At 41.4% G+C, this 18207-nt stretch overlaps 1 protein-coding gene across 11 annotated transcripts in view; it reads right to left on the reverse strand.

Annotated features, from left to right (window-relative positions):
* Positions 1–18207, reverse strand: part of ELAVL2 (ELAV like RNA binding protein 2) — a 201176-nt gene that overhangs the window by 118707 nt on the left and 64262 nt on the right. Inside the window, exon 1 of one of the 11 annotated variants that reach the window (XM_042912820.1) lies at positions 16969–17179. The exons of 8 other annotated variants lie outside the window; for them this stretch is intronic. The gene's annotated coding sequence lies outside the window, so the exon portion shown is untranslated. Of the gene's footprint in view, positions 1–16568; positions 16664–16968; positions 17180–18207 lie in introns of those variants that run through there. 2 more of the 11 variants (XM_042912814.1, XM_042912821.1) reach the window with 2 other exon arrangements.

The raw sequence follows: 18207 nt of genomic DNA on the forward strand, positions 1-18207 counted from the left end.
GTGACAGGATCACAACCCTGCTGCTGATAAACTGCCAACATACCCGAGGCCTTCAACGAAGGGCTGCCCATTTAACATACTGCAGCTTTAAAATGAGTTGCTCTAGAACAAACAGTTCTATGTCAGGGCATACCAGATGGAGCTGCTCTTGTACCCTGGATTGTGTGTGCGTGTGTGCATGGGGGGCGGGAGGGGGGTGGCAGGATACCCCACAGGAGTATCCAGTCTAGTAACCCTTCCTAAGGTTAACCTTCCATGATTACAGCATCCGCCTTACCCCCCAACTTCTCTGCTTCCGAAAAGACTCAGTGTTGAGCAGAAAGCAGCCATTCTTCCAACATCAGGAAGAGGTTTCACACTGCTATTAAATGACTGGCCCAGCGGTCATCTCTAGAGCCTGCCTCCTTAATCCCAGCAGACACAGCCTCTTCAGCCCAGTCCTGAAGCGGTGAGGTCTTTTTAATATAGCATGCTTTGAAACTGTATAAAATAGGTCATAAATACATGTAGAAGGCACAGTCTCCGTCTAGTCAGAGTGGTTACAGAAGCATCACACCAGATCTTTCCCTGTGTGGTCCAAGTAAATTGTTAAACTCACCAGCTCAGAGACTACAAATAGATACAGTGAAATCTTAATTATGGGGATGGATGAAGAGACACAGCACATCATCCTAAAATATTAAATTATCTATTATCCAGCACTTAGACATTACTCTTGTATAGTAATTAATACCCATTTAAAAATATCAAGATGCTCAGTTTAAACATTAAAAATTTTTATTAACTCCAACTGGTAAACTTTGTACGTTAAACACGGCATCTTCATAGTAACCAGGGTACCAAGACAGAGTATACCCCCTCACACACACACACACAACTGTGTATACAGTGTTTACTTTCAGCACATGTAACTGTAATCTTGATTTTGATATAATAGGACCTACTACATTCAAGGAATACAGTTGTGAGACAGGATCACGGATATCAAAGAACCAATTCAGTTGAAAACAACACTTAAGTGTCCCAAAAGTGCAAACTAATTTAAAGAGCAATTAAGAACAGAACAGACACCCAAGGCCACCCAACCCCCTTCCCTCACCAGCCCCTTAACTCTCAACTCTGCTGTCCATAGAACACAAGAAGTACCATTAGAATTCTCCTCCCTTGAACTAAAACTGGTTTTACTTCTCTCCAAGCTTCCTCAATCAAGAGTTGAGGCTGTTGCATATATATGTATATTTTTCTAATTTTCTAATGTTTATTTATTCAGAAAGACACACAGCATGAGCAGGGAGGGGCAGAAAGAGAGGGAGACACAGAATCCAAAGCAAGCTCCAGGCTCTGAGTTGTCATGACAGCACAGAGCCCAGTGTGGTGCTCAAACTCACAGACCACGAGATCATGACCTGAGTGGAAGTCAGATGCTTAACCGACTGAGCCACCCATATTGTATACATTTTCAAAGGCTTCATTCTGCACCTAAGGAAAAAGGGACTGAAATCTAAAAAGGAGTGACAAAAGAAGATCCAACAAGAAAAAAAAATGCTATAGATCCATATTACACAATTCTGGGCGATACTAACTAAAAAGGATTCAAAGTTTTGATTGCCTTCCAAAAAAAAAAAAAAAAACCCACACAATATTAAAAAGAGAAAACAACTGTTTTAGCCATCAGAGTCCACCTCTCTAAGGAAACTAATGAGTTAAAAATACATTCTAATAAGTATAATACGCAGGTAAGATACTGTTTTAAGATAGCATGCCGTAAATTCACTGTACTGTTCTGTGTGTGGATAAGGAAACTGAGCCACATGGAGAATTTGCTTCCTCTTCGTTTTGACTCTTGGTTTCTTGTCTTTTTCTGATTGCTTAGAGAAATCTCCCAGTCTTTACCAATCTCTTACAAACATACACAGCCCTTTAGGATGAAGGGACTGCCCAAAAACCATTCAGGTTTTTTCAATAAATGTCTTCAAGATTTCCACAAAGAAAACTACCCAAGCCTCCCCCATCCCAACAAATGCTTTAAAGACAATTCCAAATTTTAGTTTAAATATGAATGAATACAGAGAGGAAAACAGCATTGTGAAGAAATAGGGAGGGTTGTCAAGATCTGGTAGAAAAAGAGTCTATAAAAGTTTATTCATAAACTAACCAAACAATTAAATCAATGACAACTACAATTTTGAGTGAGTTAGTATAGTCTTTTAAGGCAAGCAAAAAGCTTAACAGACATTCCTCTTTAGTTTTTACCAGCTCCATCAATAACCTGGAAAAACACTATCAAAAAAATACTGATAAATTGAACTTCAAAAATCAGAACATTTTCAAAGCCATGAATCAAGAGAATAAAGGATATAGACAACACAAATCTCACTGCTGGAGTTGGCATTCGTTGTATAGTTTTTAGTGTGAAAGCTGGCTAATTATTGTTGTCCTAAAGAGAACATTAAAATTTGTTTCTCAGCTGTTTAAAAAAAAAAAAAAAAAGCCAGCTCTACAGCAGAATACAAGCAAGGCAGATCCAGGTTCCAAAGTTCACTATGAATTAACAAGCAAAACAGGGTTCAACTTAAAACCCTTTTCTAATATGCTAATGCCTATAAAATTAAAAACTAAAAAGCCTGCCTTCGTGTGAGTAACCACAGGGAAAAGGTAGACAGGAAGATAAAATTAACAAAGGAACTTTCCTGACAACTCCACTTTAAGTTAGGAGCCCCAAACACTTTTCCTTCAGAGCACAAATCACAATTACAAACAATAACTATTAGAACTTTAACATGTGTCTCCCTGAATAAACTCTAAGTTTCACATCAGCAAGAATTGTATCACGTTTACTACTAAATCTCCATATGTAAGACAGTGTATAATGTACAATATGAATACAAATGTTTACTAAATGAACTTTTGCATAGGAAACCAAGAAACTTCACACATGAGGTAGAAAAATAATTGTTTTTTAAACTACTGCAGAGCAGAAAAGGTTGATGAATAATCAAACAAGTGAACAAGCGAGCAATCAAAAACAGCAAAATACCATTAAGATCAGGAGGTTAGGCAAAATAAATCATGAAAGTGTAAAATCTATGAAAGTGTAGGTCTAGAGAAAAGCTTCAAGTTTCAAAGAAGCCACTAATAAAAACTAGATTTTGCCAAAGAAAAATACAGTGAACATTTTCAAATATTCATGAGCTATTTAATAAACCATCACCAAATCTGCTTCATTTTGTTAGACAATAACAAACAGGAAATAATCATGAGGAATGAAAAAGAGAAAGGACGAATAATGAAAAAATTCCTATGGCTAAATCTCCATACAACTCTGTAGGGAAACAAATAAAATAGGACACCCACAGCTTGACAACAGGTCCCTGGATCTCTTTAGGTTTCTGAACTTCTTAAAGAACTGAGGAACTATAGAAACATTTAACTCTGAAGCTTTGGTAGTCTAGGCTAACTTTAAAGAGAGGAAAAAACACAGAAATTAAAGAGAAGTGGTACATATTCATTAAAGTCATAGGTTAAAATTGTATTGTCCTATAAGTTGAAATGACATAAAAAGCTATTCAGCTCTGAATTCTGAACACATATCTTAAATTTGTTTCTCCTTGTGATGTCCTAAATCGTGGCTAAACAATAAGGAGCATCCTTGGCAAGACTGCACCTATAGGCTTCTACTCTTTGCTGTGTGTATTGGCCTGTTGGGCCAATTTTACACTAGAGACACCTGCTTGTAAGGTAGAGACAATTTGATTGTTTTATTTTTTTAGGCTTACACCAGCTTCACAGAACACAGATGTTTATGATCAACAAGGAGTAAACTATACACAGGGATAAGAAACCAAAGAACATGCTAACATGCAGCTACTTCAGCTTCTCAACTTTAAGACCTCACAGACTGAAAGATCCACCACTACTAACTTCTCAGCTTCGAGAGAAATAAAAATCACTGCATTATGCAGACAGATTTAGGAGACTCAAAATCACTGTAAAAAATTTTTACATGTAAGATGATGAAATACAGCATTGGTTAAAGCGGTAATTTTTACTAATATTTTCTCGTAGTAGTTACAATTTTAATAAGATCACCTGTCATTGTGATTTACCTAGAGATTCAGATAAAATTTTCTCAACTGACAGTAAGTTTCAAGTACTGTATTATCTTACTTTTCCTATAAATTATCTCTATTCTAGGGGCGCCTGGGTGGCTCAGTTGGTTGAGCATCCGACTTCAGCTCGGTCATGAACTCTCAGTTTCTGAGTTCGAGCCCCGCCTCGGGCTCTGTGCTGGCAGCTTGGAACCTGGAGCCTGCTTAGGATTCTGTGTCCCCCTCTCTCTCTGCCCTTCCCCTGCTCATGCTCTGTGTCTGTCTCTCAAAAATAAATAAAATGTTAAAAAAAATTTTTTTTAATTATCTCTATTCCCAACTTTGAATTCAAGTGAATCAAACAAATGTTCCGTAAGTTTTTACTACAAATAAGTAGCACACTAGATGCCAAGAGAAAAACGATAACAATAATGATGATAAAGTCCCTTTTCCAGAGAAGACCAAAAGGATTACTCTGAACCTATATTTTTCCCCATCCATTCTCCAACCAATTTTTCTGACAGTTAAGTTGGAGAAACAAGGTGAATCAAGTACAATCTTTACTGGGTGTATATTTTGGTTGATTCAAGTTTGGACATCATACATCCTACTGAACACCTGACCTGCAACTATTTTTCTCAGAACAAAAATAGTGGTGTTTCTAAAAGCCCACCAGACTTGGAAAATATTAGTTTCAGAAACTTAACAAGATTAATAAGGAATAACTTTTAGATTCTACACTACAATGAGCCAGGGTTACATGAATGTCACTTTCACTGGGAATAGAACATATAGTATTTCCATCTTTTTTCCTGATTTTAGCAGCATCCAAAAATAAGTTGGAGACAGTGTCTTCATTCCCTTGCTTATAGAAAATAACCAATCCATACTTCATATGCTTCCAAAAAGTAATCCTGCAAGTCAAGACTGCCAGCTGGCATCCGGAAGACACCAGCCTGTGACAGCCTGCGATGGAATCCTTCCAAAAGTCACCTAGCCATGGGCCTAAAATAGTGCAAGGTCAGAATCATGCGCCGGGGGAAACAAGTGGGCATTTTGCTGGGAATGTTACAGGGACCAGGGTGAGGCTTTTAAAACAACAGTAACAACAGCTCTACCACTGAAGAGCCAAACATTATAGCCTGGAGATGGGATACAGTCTCTCAGCTGCCTCTTGGATCTCAAACTCTGGCCTTAGCAGTCTTAAACTACAACCAGCAGAACTATGCAAGGTAGAAAAAACATCATTTTGGAGTTCATGGAAAAGGTACTGAACAAAGAGTCACAGACCTACGTCCTACTTCCCCACTCAGGAGGTTGAATCCTTAGGCAAACCACCTAACCTCTGAGCTTCATTCCTCATCTATAAACTGATTATCCCTAGGAAGCTGTGGTAAGTTTCTGGAAGAACAGATACATTGGGCACCATCACTGCCACTAGAAGAAATGCTCTCATCTCCTGGTTCCATGGTTCCGGGTGGTGCACCACCTTCAATTACTGCTTCTCCTGTCCTAATAGGCCAACAACTAAAACCAGGCAGCTCCTTGCTGTCCCCTCCAATACACTGTCAAATTACCCAATACAAGATTTCTTACTCTGATTGCATTCTTAAGAAGCAATAATTTAGAAGTTACTTTAGAAGTTGTACAAAAGGGAGACGAAATGTATCTCTTCATTCTTCTTCATGAGATCACCAACTATGTTGCTCACCATCAAATCAAACTTTGCCCCTTACTGTCCACAAAATAATGCCCATAAATTAGCCAAACTTTTTTAAAAGTCCAAGAAGAACAAGAATTTGTCTTTAACAGTTGGCTCCAACTGAAGGCCTGAAGCTCTCCAGAAAACCAAGGAAATGAAATAGCATATATAGTCTGTTTGATCACCTCTCCGAAGGAAAAAAAAAAGTAACGTAAACGCCCTTAATGCAGAAAAGCAACAGGCAGACCTGAGCCACAAAAACTGGCAAGAGAAAGCTACAATCAGCATTCTGGAGAACCCATAACCCTGCCAGATATGGTCTTAGGCATGAGGAAGACTCAAGGAAAAGGTACACATCACTGCTGTTAAAAGCATTCCAGCTTCTGACCTGTTACCTGCTTTCTGCTACTGGAACTATACTAAGAGGAAGGAGCTGAATAAACATTATAATCTTTACGACTTTTTCTCAGGTGTTTTGAAAAATGTTATTTTTGATGCTGGTACATCATGCTGTTGGAGAGACTATGGGGGGAAAAGAAAGGCTGGGGCTTCATGCAGTACACAGACACATACACACACCCTGCCTGGGATCGTTCTGGGACAAGAGCAGAATTAAGACAGTCACAGCAGCATCTCTGTCCAGCCACAACTTAAAACTTGGCAAGTTCTGCATTGCGTAAATATGCTTCACCAGTGACTGGGCTCCTGGCAAACTAGGAAATATTCATACCACAAAAGAGAATCAAAAGGAATAAAAATGACATGGGAGGAAGTGAAGAGAAGGGAGGGACACAAAACTAAGTAAATAAATATATACCCAAAACTGACCAAGAAAAGCTACACCCTCTGGTCCCCAAAGCAATATGCAGCAACCTGGCAATATCCTTAATATCCAGACTACAGAGTTCTGTCCCTTTTCTCAATCCCTCAAACATTACCAAACTGAGGGGCAGGGCAGGGTGGGGACCACAACATCTTCTAAATTATCATTTTCTGTCTCATCTCCTTAAGCAGACAAACCACATGGGAAGACAGGATGTTTTAAAAACCTTCTCTAAAGCACTCTCAGTATCTACCATTTACAAATAGCATCTCGTGAAATAGTAAGTATTATATAACATTCCTGGCTTCTAAGCATGGTCCCAATACAAAAAACTTGAAAAATGTTTTAAATCCTGGGGTGCCTGGATCAGTTAAGTGTCTGATTTTTGATTTCAGCTCAGGTTATGATCTCATGATCTGAGTTCAAGCCCCACATCAGGCTCTATGCTCAAAGCATGGAGCCTGCTTGGGATTCTCTCTTTGCCTCTTCTTCTCTCCCCCTCCCCTGCTTGTTCTCTCTAAAAATGAAGAAACATAAAATTACATTAAAATTTTTTAATCCTTTAACAAAACTAAGAAAACTTTAGATGAATTTGTTAAGGATCTAGATGCCAAGTTAACCACCAGCCAGCCCACCTATACCAAAGCCTTTATCATACAGAAGTAATCTCCATGACAATGGTTTTCAACCTTGAGGGAAATAAAACACTCTTTTTCCCAGTTCTCAATTCCCCACTCCAAACCAACAAGCAAGACACTGTAAAAGCTCCTCAACCAGATGACCCAGGACACACCAAAATAAGCAACAAATTCATCTTAAAAAATCATATAATCATGAAACAGGATTGGTACTCTTGGTATCAGGAGTTCTTTTCAAACACCTCTTAAAAATAATATACTTATGAGGGGTGCCTGGGTGGCTCAGCCAGTTAAGCCTCTGACTATTTCAGCTCAGGTCATGGTCTCATGGTGTGTGAGTTCAAGTCCCACATCAAGCTCTGTGCTGACAAGTGGAGCCTGCTTGAGATTTTCTCTCTCTCTCTGCCTCTCCCGGGCTTGAGTGCTAAGACAAATGAACAAACTTAAAAAAAATTTTTTTTCAATGGGGCGCCTGGGTGGCTCAATTGGTTAAGTGTCCGGCTCTTGGTTTCAGCTCAGGTCATGATCTCACAGCTTTGTGGGTTTGAGCCCCACGTCGGGCTCTGCACTGACAGCACAGAGCCTGCTTGGGAGTCTCTCTCTGCCCCTCCCCCACTCATGCTGTCTCTGTCTTTCTCAAAATAAATCAATTAATTTAAAAAAAATCACAATCTTAAAAACTTTTTTAAATAATACTTCTATAATTTTTTTTCAATAAAACTATATACAGTTAATTCAAAATTAGTTTTTTTTAAAGAAGCATATACTTTTACTCACACCCCAAGTATTAAAAAAATGAAACTTGGAGGAGCTGCAGACTGCACCAATTTTTAAAACTGCCAGCATTACATGCCTCTTATTCAGAAGAATTTCGCTAAGATGTTCAATACAGGGACATAATTCTGATTCCTCGTTATGACTGGTCTACCTCAAGCGGCTGCCAGGAGAACAGGGCTTTACAGGCATTGTTCTATCCTTAGATGCTACATTAATGCTGGTTGATCAAATAGATCTTTGGATCTGTTTGCCAGGCTGAACAAACAGTTAACTAGAAATGTAAGTGCTTAAAGTCACCAAAAGGAAGGCTCTACACTGACATTTTCTACCTATTTATCATTCATCTATATTCATCTCACTAGACATTAACACACACCAAAGATGCTCTCTGCTATTCAAATTGTGCTATTATGCTCAGGACTAGATTAATGATATCCACCATCCTTATTGCAAAAAAAAAAAAAAAAAAAAAAAAAAAAAAAAAAAATTACAGCATTGGTCCAACATATGTGGAGCCTCTTTCTACTTCTGCTGGTCCATCAGCCTGCTATACTGCACACGTGGGACAAAGCTTCGCTAAAGCTGTCCTGCTGTTTCTAGAGAAGAGCAGAAAAGGCTGAAGTCTGAAAAAAATAAGGGAGAGAAGAGGAGAGACAACACACATAAACCTCACACCTGGTAACCTCTCATATCAGCTCTTTTTTACAGCATTCTGAAGGGAAAATGTCTTTTCTAAGCTGACACCATCAGCAAAGCTGTTAGCAGGTGGGCCACAGGCCTCTTTTAAACAGCTCATAACATCCTATTAGTTTTCACAGCACCAAGCAACTTCTGCTGACCCCAAAGCATGTGATAAATACAAGCAGGTGACCAGCAGGAAGAAATTCCTACTCCCAGTAGGGGCAGGTCTAAAATCCCAGGGAGAGGGAGAAAAGGTAAGATAAAACTGCTGGAAGGACATCTTATAAAGAAAAGAGAAACTCTCTTTAGACCAGAGATTAAAGGAGACTTCTTTAAATGAGGTAAAGGAGAGAACTACATTTATACAGAGTGATCTAATATAATTCAAATATTTGCAAGGACAATCAAAAGCATATGAAAACTTAAGAACTCCCACTTTTGTCTTTATATTTGAGTGAACTTTTTAATTCCCATGGCTTTAGGAACCGTCACAAAATCACGACTCTAATATCCACAAAGGCCAGGCAGTAATTTATGCCCAAAGTGAAACAAATTAGGCTCCACATAAAAGATGCAGTTGACAAATATTGGCTCCGTGTTGCTCCACCCTGCCAACTTTTCAAGAGACATGAAATGTGGCTCTAGATCTTTATATGGTATTTCCTAGCACCTACAACATTTCACTACTTTTTTGAAGAAAAAAACAGGTTTAGGGGCACCTGGGTGGCTCAGCCAGTTAAGCGTTCGGCTTTGGCTCAGGTCATGATCTCTCGGTTCATGAGTTCCAGCCCCACGTGGGACTCTGTGCTGACAGCTCAGAGCCGGGAGCCTGCGTCGGATTCTGTGTCTCCTTCTCGCTCTCTGGCCCTCCCCCACTTGTGTGCTCGCTCACTCTGTCTCAAAAATAATAAATGAATAAACTTAAAAAAATAAATAAAATAAAAATATGGTTTAGGCAAAATAAAACAGCTACAGACCAAATACAACCCTGGCCTGATCCGGAACCTATGGCAGAAACTATTTGTCCATGGATACTCATTTCTTCTTTTTGTCCTCTAATGTCAGCAATTCACTTGATCACAGAAGATATTCTTCAGGGAGTAAAATGTAACAAAATGCTTAAGAGTCAATACAACTGTTCAAGCCAAATGAAAAAAAATAAATACAGGGACAAATGAGTAGGTTGTACCTGTCCCAGAATTGTCAGGCAAGAGGCAGAACTACCCCAGGGCTCAGAAGCATAGACAGGTGACTAAGAGACAGAGGGCTAGCACAGAGGTGTCAAAGAGAAGAGAGGAAGGCTGTGGGTAGATCAAGTTCCTTGCAGAGACAATGGGAGCAAAGGGATAAAAGTCAAAAGCACGGATGACCTAGTATTTGAGAAAAGTCCATGAGTCATTCACAGCTATAGGCCAGAAAGGACCCCAGAGGTTTAAACAAAATAAACCAGCCACCAGTAAGTAGCACCTCCGGGAAAGAAAGCGGTGTTGAGTAAACTCATACAGCAACAGGCCTTAACTGGGAATAGGTTATGAAAACTTGCTCGCTCTATGATAAACTCTGTATACTTAAAACGGTCTAGCTAGTTCCGCAATAAAGGCGGGTGATCCTCACATCACCAGAGGGGCCTCCAGTAGGGAAGCAGGATCAGTAAGATTTTAAAAAAATGACTTTGGAAAGTAGCTCAGAGTAAACTCAAGATCAAGTACAATCAGTTCCAGGAATATTTTACCCACCTTACCCAATTCACTGAATTTATTTTCAAATACACGGTGATTTATTTGCTTCGAGAAATACCTCTTGTACTTCTGATACACACAAATGATGCCTAAAGAATAAAAATGTGTTAAACATGCTTTAAAAACTGAACAAGTGAGCAATTTCCAATAACTTACTTGACAGGGCATCCATCAATGACTTCACTTAGGGTGGTAAGAGGGTAGTGAAACAAGCAGGAAAAAAATGTATTTCTATGTGAACTCCATTTTGTGATGTATAGGAATAGATTCTTGATAAGAGATTAAACAAAATTCAAATCAGGAAAATAGGGACTATTTTAATTTAAATGCTTAAATTTAAAAATTTGATTTCTCATTGAAAAAAAGATGTAATATTTAAATTAAGACATTTATATTCCTGGAATGTTAGCTGGCTTAATTCTCATAATTTCACATGTAATTTTTTAACATTATTTATATTTTCAAGAAAAAAAATGCATCTTAAACTTCCCTTCCAAATCCCATCATCATAGATATATTTATACCTATTTCCATACTAAAATGTTCAAAGACACCATTCTCCCAAAAACTCCCTGCAATTTGGGAATTTTCTCTTTCTCCATGGCAGAAATATACATTATATGATGGCATGTTATGAAGATTACTAAAAGTTGTTGTTCTTAATAACACACTTAAATCCAAATATATAAAACTAATCAATGGGAACCACCTATCACTACCTTTCCAACTCAGTAAACATGGTCAATCCACTCCCAAAAATCTCGTATTTTCATAAGCTCGTCTTTACCTCGTCCTTGACATGTGGAGGGTGAGGTTTTATAGTCAAGGAAGTTAAAAAAAAAAAAAAAAAAACAAGGACATAGTAATTGAGCAAAATCAGACAAGGGAAACTTCAGACTTCCAGCTTATTGTACCTGGCTCGGCTAAATTAAGAATTTCAACTTAAGTGACAAAACCTACTGAGGCAAGACAACTCAGTAGCTAAACTGGCAGCATTGTGCTCACCAGAAGACCTTACATGTGTAATATTTGTTTACAAAATCAGAATGGATTTTAAAACAAACTATGAGAAGACAAGGAAGCTTAGAATATGCCTTCGATGAAAGCTAAAAGCCATATTGGTAAGGCTACTGCAGAGAAGAACTGATCCGAAAGGCTTCACCCTGCCCTCACTAGTATATAACAACTCCAATTTTCAAAGTCCTATTTCCCAAATATAACCTCATTTTATCGCTCTTTAATCTTGAGGGCAAGATGGTAAAAACTATACAGAAATTTCAGTGTATGTACATTTCTCTAGGGAGAGAGAGCCCACAGCTTCCTTCAGATGCTCGAAGAGATCAGAATTTGATTATTAGCTAGAAATTTCCATTTTATAGGGACTCCATAACGAAGATACAGGAAAGCTGAGAATTCTAAAGCAACTACTATGCCTCTTCTTGTAAGGAAATAAAACTAGTCAAGAAAATGTCTAATAAAGCTTGAACTGAGTTTGACCACGGCTAAAAGCAAAATGAAATAAAAACTCATCCTGAAATGTTGATCTGCTTGATATTTATGAAAATATGGATTTTTGTGATATTCTGTTAACACAGTCTTTACGGTTGCTGAAATAATCTCCAGTAACTAACAGCCTGCAACAACAAAAATTCTACAGGAAAAGAAAAGCTAGTCATGTAGAATACAAATTCCTTTTTATGAGACAGACTCCTTTAAGTCAAGGGGAAAAGGCTGATACGAATCTATCACTATTAGATTAGGCAAAGGAAAAATATACAGATACCTCAACCTAGGAGTTCAAAACTTATCTGATCTAGAGCAAAACCTTCAACATGTTTAAAAACAAAAAAAAACATCATCAGAAAAAACCCTATCATTTTACTGTCTCACAATAAACAAATCTATTGAGAAAAAATGTCAATTATTTTTCCCAAATAATTTCTAAAAGTGGGTAAGGGGGCCTTGCCTGTCAAAATTTATTTGCTATATATACATTTTCAAATTGACATAACGGAAGTCAGATATGGAAATACACACAAATACTATGTGTAAGTTTAAAGAAAGAAAAAAAGTTACTTGCAATTAATAAGGCAAACTCCAAGTTGGTTTAGTTTTAATCTCATGCCACCTATTCCTATGAATGGTTATTCCTTGGTTATTTTACCTATCCTACTCCTTGCAAGAGCACCCATCCTCTTCTATACGAAGATTTATTACAAGCAAAACCTGTATGCCATCACCCAAAACTATTCAGCAACACTCAAAAGGGAAACATACAATTAAGAGTATCAGTAAAATTGATGCATTCAAAACCTAGCCTATAACTCTGAGAAAATAATACCTTTACCAAAAATAGATATCTAATATAGCCCAATCCCTGGACAGGTAGCACTAGTATTAAAAGGGGAAATATCTATAGAAATGCACCCAGTACAGTGTTACTCAGAGAAGAGTCATCTTTTGTTTTATACAATAAAATACAAGGCTAGAGATACAGAAAGTCATATTCTCTTAAAAAATATTTTCCTGGGATCTTGCTAAAATTAAAATTATGATATACATCATGCATGCTGAAGTGTAAATGTTTGTTAGTGAAAAATGTCCTAAATATTCCATAAAACATCCATAGGATTTTACTATCCTAAATTCCTATTTTTAGTTCAGATTCTGAAAGTTACCAATGCTACTTAAACCACAAAGCATGTATCTTTTAATACACAAAAGCCTTAAAACATAGTATTGCCTTTTAAACTAAAGCACCTTCTGTTTCTGCTTAACAAATTTATATTGCTCAAAATCAAGAAAGAAAAATCAACATTGCAAACCAATTAGTACCTAGAATCAAATAAATAGACCTTAAATGTCCTGCCCAAATCAGAAACATAGAACAATGAGTTTGGCATTAAAGTACACAACATGTAGGTTCTGTAAGTAACCAGAACCAGTGAAGACTTCCACATCTGTATAATGAAACTGGCCAAAGCAAGTGAACATTCTGTGTGTTTAAGTGTCCTCTACATTGTTAATTCAAGAGTTGGGTGTGGCATCACCAGTGCATAAAGCCATCAAATTTCAAACAGTTCTGTAATATATTAGCATAAAGCAGCAATATTGGCAACTAAAAATATTAACAAACAAGAAAGACTTTAGCCAGAATAAGCTGCATAATCTGTGGATCCCCATGCGAAATCAAGGTACAGAGTCCCCTTGTTAAAAATTTAAGAATTTCAAGGGAGAGCGGTTAATACTGTATGGGTTATGTGTCCACAAAGCAGTTCTACTTCCAAACAAGTACTCGTGCTTAAAAACAAAACCAAACCTCAAATGCGGTAGTTTACCATGATTCATGGCCTGTCCAGCGGAATATGCAAAGAATAAGAAAGAGATGAGGTAGAAGGTTACGGGCTGGTTTTCCATAGGGTGACATACCACCCACACCCCACAGCCGCATACCACCTCACCTATATACAGCCCCCCAATACCATCAAAAAAAGAATAACCTGACCAGGCTAAAGATCATGGATCTCTAGGCTCCCTTATTCCAAATAAACATTGGTGACAAAGGTGGCAAAAAGAATGTGATATGGTAACTTTAGTAAGAGTTCAAAGGAGAGCAAAAGAATTGACCTTACCAAGCAGACCAATCTACCAAAAAGGTTACCGGTAAAGTCAGTCTTAATAACATGCTATTTTGGAATATCCAGTTCTTTGGGCAAAAAAGAACATGAAGGGTGGTGCTCTGCCATGCTAATGCCGGAAAAGATCCCAGGTTTAAAAAAATCTATTTTTTTTTCCCATCAAAGAAAAGCTGACCCCAGTTTAGAAGTCAGGGTATCCTTCGTAGCTTTGTTGTGTCCTTAAGAAAACTTGGGACTTGCTTCTAGAATGAAAGAGGTTGGGGGAGGGGGGAGGCAGTATTTTTAAAAATTATAATCATGTTAACAAGCAAAGCATGGAAGGCTAGAATAGCAGGAAGTGGTAACAAGGATTCGGCAAGAAACATCTGTCTGCATACAAAGATTGAAAAGGCTGGATTAAGGAACGGGGCAGTAGAAATGCCACCTACAGCACTGTTGTTCCATATCTCACTGGGAGATAGGTCATAACTAATAGTGCAAAACCCCGGCAGAGAAGGACTTTGCTTCTCTGGTAAAAAAGAAATAACCAGAACCAACCAACCCTCCCCCCACCCCACCCCCAAAAAACAAACAAAAAGGAACTCTTAACAACTCATGCATTTTTAGTCTAGAAAAAAATTTTTAGTCTAAAAATAAGGTTCAGTAGTAAAATGACAAGCCCAGCCTACACTCACCAGTTTGGCGTACCTGTTCTATTCCAGGAGCATACCCTAAAAATTCTCTTCAACCACAGGGACAGTGTGTACAGCTTAAAAGAGCTGACCTGATTCCTAAGAGTAAACACTACACAATGAAGCAAACACCTAAAGAAAGGGGGGGGGGGGGGGGGGAAGGGGAGGGGGGCTTAAATGCCTCAGGCTGTCTTTGAGGGATAAATAAAAAAAACCTCATTCCCCGAAAGGTGGCAGCACAAAGTTACCCAAAAAGGAATTAAGGGGCCAGTTTTGATCACACAAACACAAAAATTCTCTCAAAAAGGGGAAAAAAAAAAAAAAAAAAGGCAGAGGAATCATATAAAATTGGATGTAATGTAATAATTTAGTTTTTCCTGCCCCACCCTAGCCATTATCTTCTCGACAGTTTTTTTTCTTGCCCCCTCTTCCCCTTTTCTCCCCCATTTTCAAGGGAACTTTCTCTAAGTACGTACACCCTCTCCAGCAGTATTAAATCAACATTCCTACAAACCTCTTATAAAGAATAACCCAAAAACAAATGCAGTAATGTTCCTGTCCATCCAGCAGAACAGTCATCGTTTCTAGACCAAAAGGTCCAGATGAGAAAGTAGATCCAGAAAAGCTTTTCTACCCGCTTACCAAAATGGAGACTCTGGGTCAGCTTCCGCAAGAGCGAGTGAGCTTAGCACAAATGAAAAATTCAAAGGACTCTCGGGAAACGATTCTCGAGAAGATTGTCTTCAAGGGCAACTAACCAGTATTTCATACAAACTGATTTTCTAAGGGGATGGGGAAATCACACCCCAACTGGTATTCGAGTGGTTTTAAATGGACTTATTTGTCTCAAGTTTGGGACTGAGGTACATTTTTATGAAGACAGGATTATTATGGGTAGGTCCACCAAAAAATTAAGTTTTAAAAAACTCTTTGTCCTTGACGGAGATCTATTCATTTGGCATTGCTAAGCATCATTCCCTGGGGAGGGAATAAAAGAATAGATACCGAGTAACAAATTCTCCTTTCTCACATTCTCGGAAAATGTAGAAAGAGGATAAGAGATGAAATTTTTATCATAAAGATGATCATTTTAAATGCACACTATTTTAAATGACCATCTGGACAACTACAACTCCATGCTCATAGCTCACATCTAGAGACGAGGTTTTGCGCTCCAGCCCTCCAGGATAACAAGTAGGCTTTTAAGACAACGCTGTGGAAAGACTGCTTGCTGGTCATTGTCAAGACCACTGGAGAGGCACCTGCTGGTGAATCGATGTTGGTCTGAGCGAGACCACCAATCGCACCAGTGCACGCACACACATCCGTGCACGGGGGCCGCAGCTGGCCAGCCCTCCTAGCAGAGCTGAAGGCGCGACTGCCGCAACCTACCGGAGCGAACCAAAGCCCCGGGTCCACCTCGCCCAGCGATTCCCGCCCAGAGCACCGCTCGCGCGCAAACCCAGGATGCCACCGCGAGCTGCGACCTCGCGCGGCTGCGCCCGGCCTCACCTAATACCGCGCAAGAGAACGAGCGGCCCGCGGGATCCTCTTTGCTCTGCCCCGGCCACCCCCAGTCCCATGCCACCTCCGCACATTGCGTGGCCGCTGCAAGTCTCCAGACGCCCCGGGAGCTCCAAGGACCACACGCGAGGAGGTGCCGTACCAAGTGGGCACGCCACCAGACACCATCCGGCAGAGGAACCCACCGCACACAGTCTCCCGAAAGGCGGGGTTGTCAGTTCGCCACAGGAATCTTGCCCTTTTTCTAGAAAAGCCCCCCTCCCCCGCTTTCCCTCCAAAGCACTCACCTGCGTCTCGGCGCAGTTCCCCTCGCGCTACACGCGGCCGTACCGGGGCACGTCCAGGCCCTGAACACGCTGCCTGGACCGACTGGCCCCGCTCGGCTCCCGCCGCCCCCAACCAGCTAGTGCCCACAGGAGGGGCGGTGCCACCTCCCGAGGCGCCCAATTCCCTCTACTCCCGCCGCAAGGGGCCGAGCTCTAGGAACTTCGCGTGCACAACCTCCGCCGCCCCCACCGGCGTTCCCGCCCGAGGCCGGACTAGGGCTTCCCACTAAGCGGAGGCCGGACTCCGCTCGGCGTCGCGGCGCCCGCACACAACCCTTAGCCTGGGCGTCCAGAACAGACCCCGGGCCAGGCGCGGCGTGCCCGTCCTCCCCGCCCCCACTCCCACGCCCCCCGCACTTGCCTGCTACGACTCGGAGCTGCAGCTACTACGGCTTGCGCCGCCAGCCGTCAGCACAGCCGCGGAGGAGTCGCTCCGGGCGGGCTCCGCGGAGAGGCGGTGGCGGCGGCGGCGGCGTCCCCAGTCCTAGCGAAGGCAAGAAGGCGGACTGGAACCCGGCGAAACCCCCGCCCTGCCCTCGTCGCGCCGGCGACCGGCCTCCTCACCCGGCCGGCAGCTGCCTCAGTGACGCCCAGGCGCCGCGGTCCCGCCGTTTGTAGCGGGGCGGGGAGGAGGGGCTTGCTTGGAAGAGCGCCAGGAGGCGGGGCCGGCGGCGAGTTCGCGGCGCCGCGGCCGCCGCCGCCGGCGCGTGCCCTGCCCGGCAGCCCGCCGGTCTGTGCCTGCGAGAAGACGCCCGGCTGCGGCTGCTCGGCTGGGTCCCTCCCGTCTTCCGATTCCGAGCAACCTCCGGGACCAGATTCCCCTGGCAGCGCGGAAAGCGTCGCGCGCCCAGAGGCGGTAGATTCCAGGTGCAAGTTTGCAAACCCCGAGGTTCCAGGCGCTAACGGGGAGCCAGAACGACTCGCGCAGGGGTTACTTTGATGTATATGTATGTGTATCAAATACATACACATACATACATACACATATATAGCAAGTACAGTTAAAAGGCTTTTCCTCTACTTCATAACCGAAGGGTCCTGTCCCTTGGCAGAAAACTAAAGGCTTAGCCCTGGCTGCCCCTCTATGCCTCTCTAGATGGAATCTGACGTTCAGATAAGCCCGAGTACCTGTGCGGGGTGCTATACTCTGCTTCAAACGCAAAGTAGGAAATCCTGCACTCGACTATACAAGAGCCTGTCGCTCGCCGCATCTTTCGAACGCCCCCCCTACGTTAGCCCCGAAATGGCCAACTCTTCACCGAGGGGGCGTCACATAGCTACCTAGCCTTGGCCCGCCCCCACGCCCTGCTCAATCGCCTTTCCCCAGAAAAACCTGTGCCTGTCCTCAGACTCAGCCCCGCGACTGGGAGTCAAAATCGACCCCGAGCCACGCGGTGGGAGCACGTTTTTACACCTGCTCAGCCGCTTAATTACGAGAGCACCTGTCGTGTTGTGGTTTTCATTGCAAAGGCTTCTGTTTTAACCCTTACCCCATAAAAACTACATTTAAAATATCACCTGTCATACCTACCTGAAATCGCAAGAGGTAAGAGAAAGGAACTGAGCAGTGGGCGACTGAGTCGCCGCAAGAACGTGACCG

Source organism: Panthera leo, chromosome D4, assembly GCF_018350215.1.
Source record: "Panthera leo isolate Ple1 chromosome D4, P.leo_Ple1_pat1.1, whole genome shotgun sequence".
Classification (NCBI taxonomy): Eukaryota; Metazoa; Chordata; class Mammalia; order Carnivora; family Felidae; genus Panthera; species Panthera leo.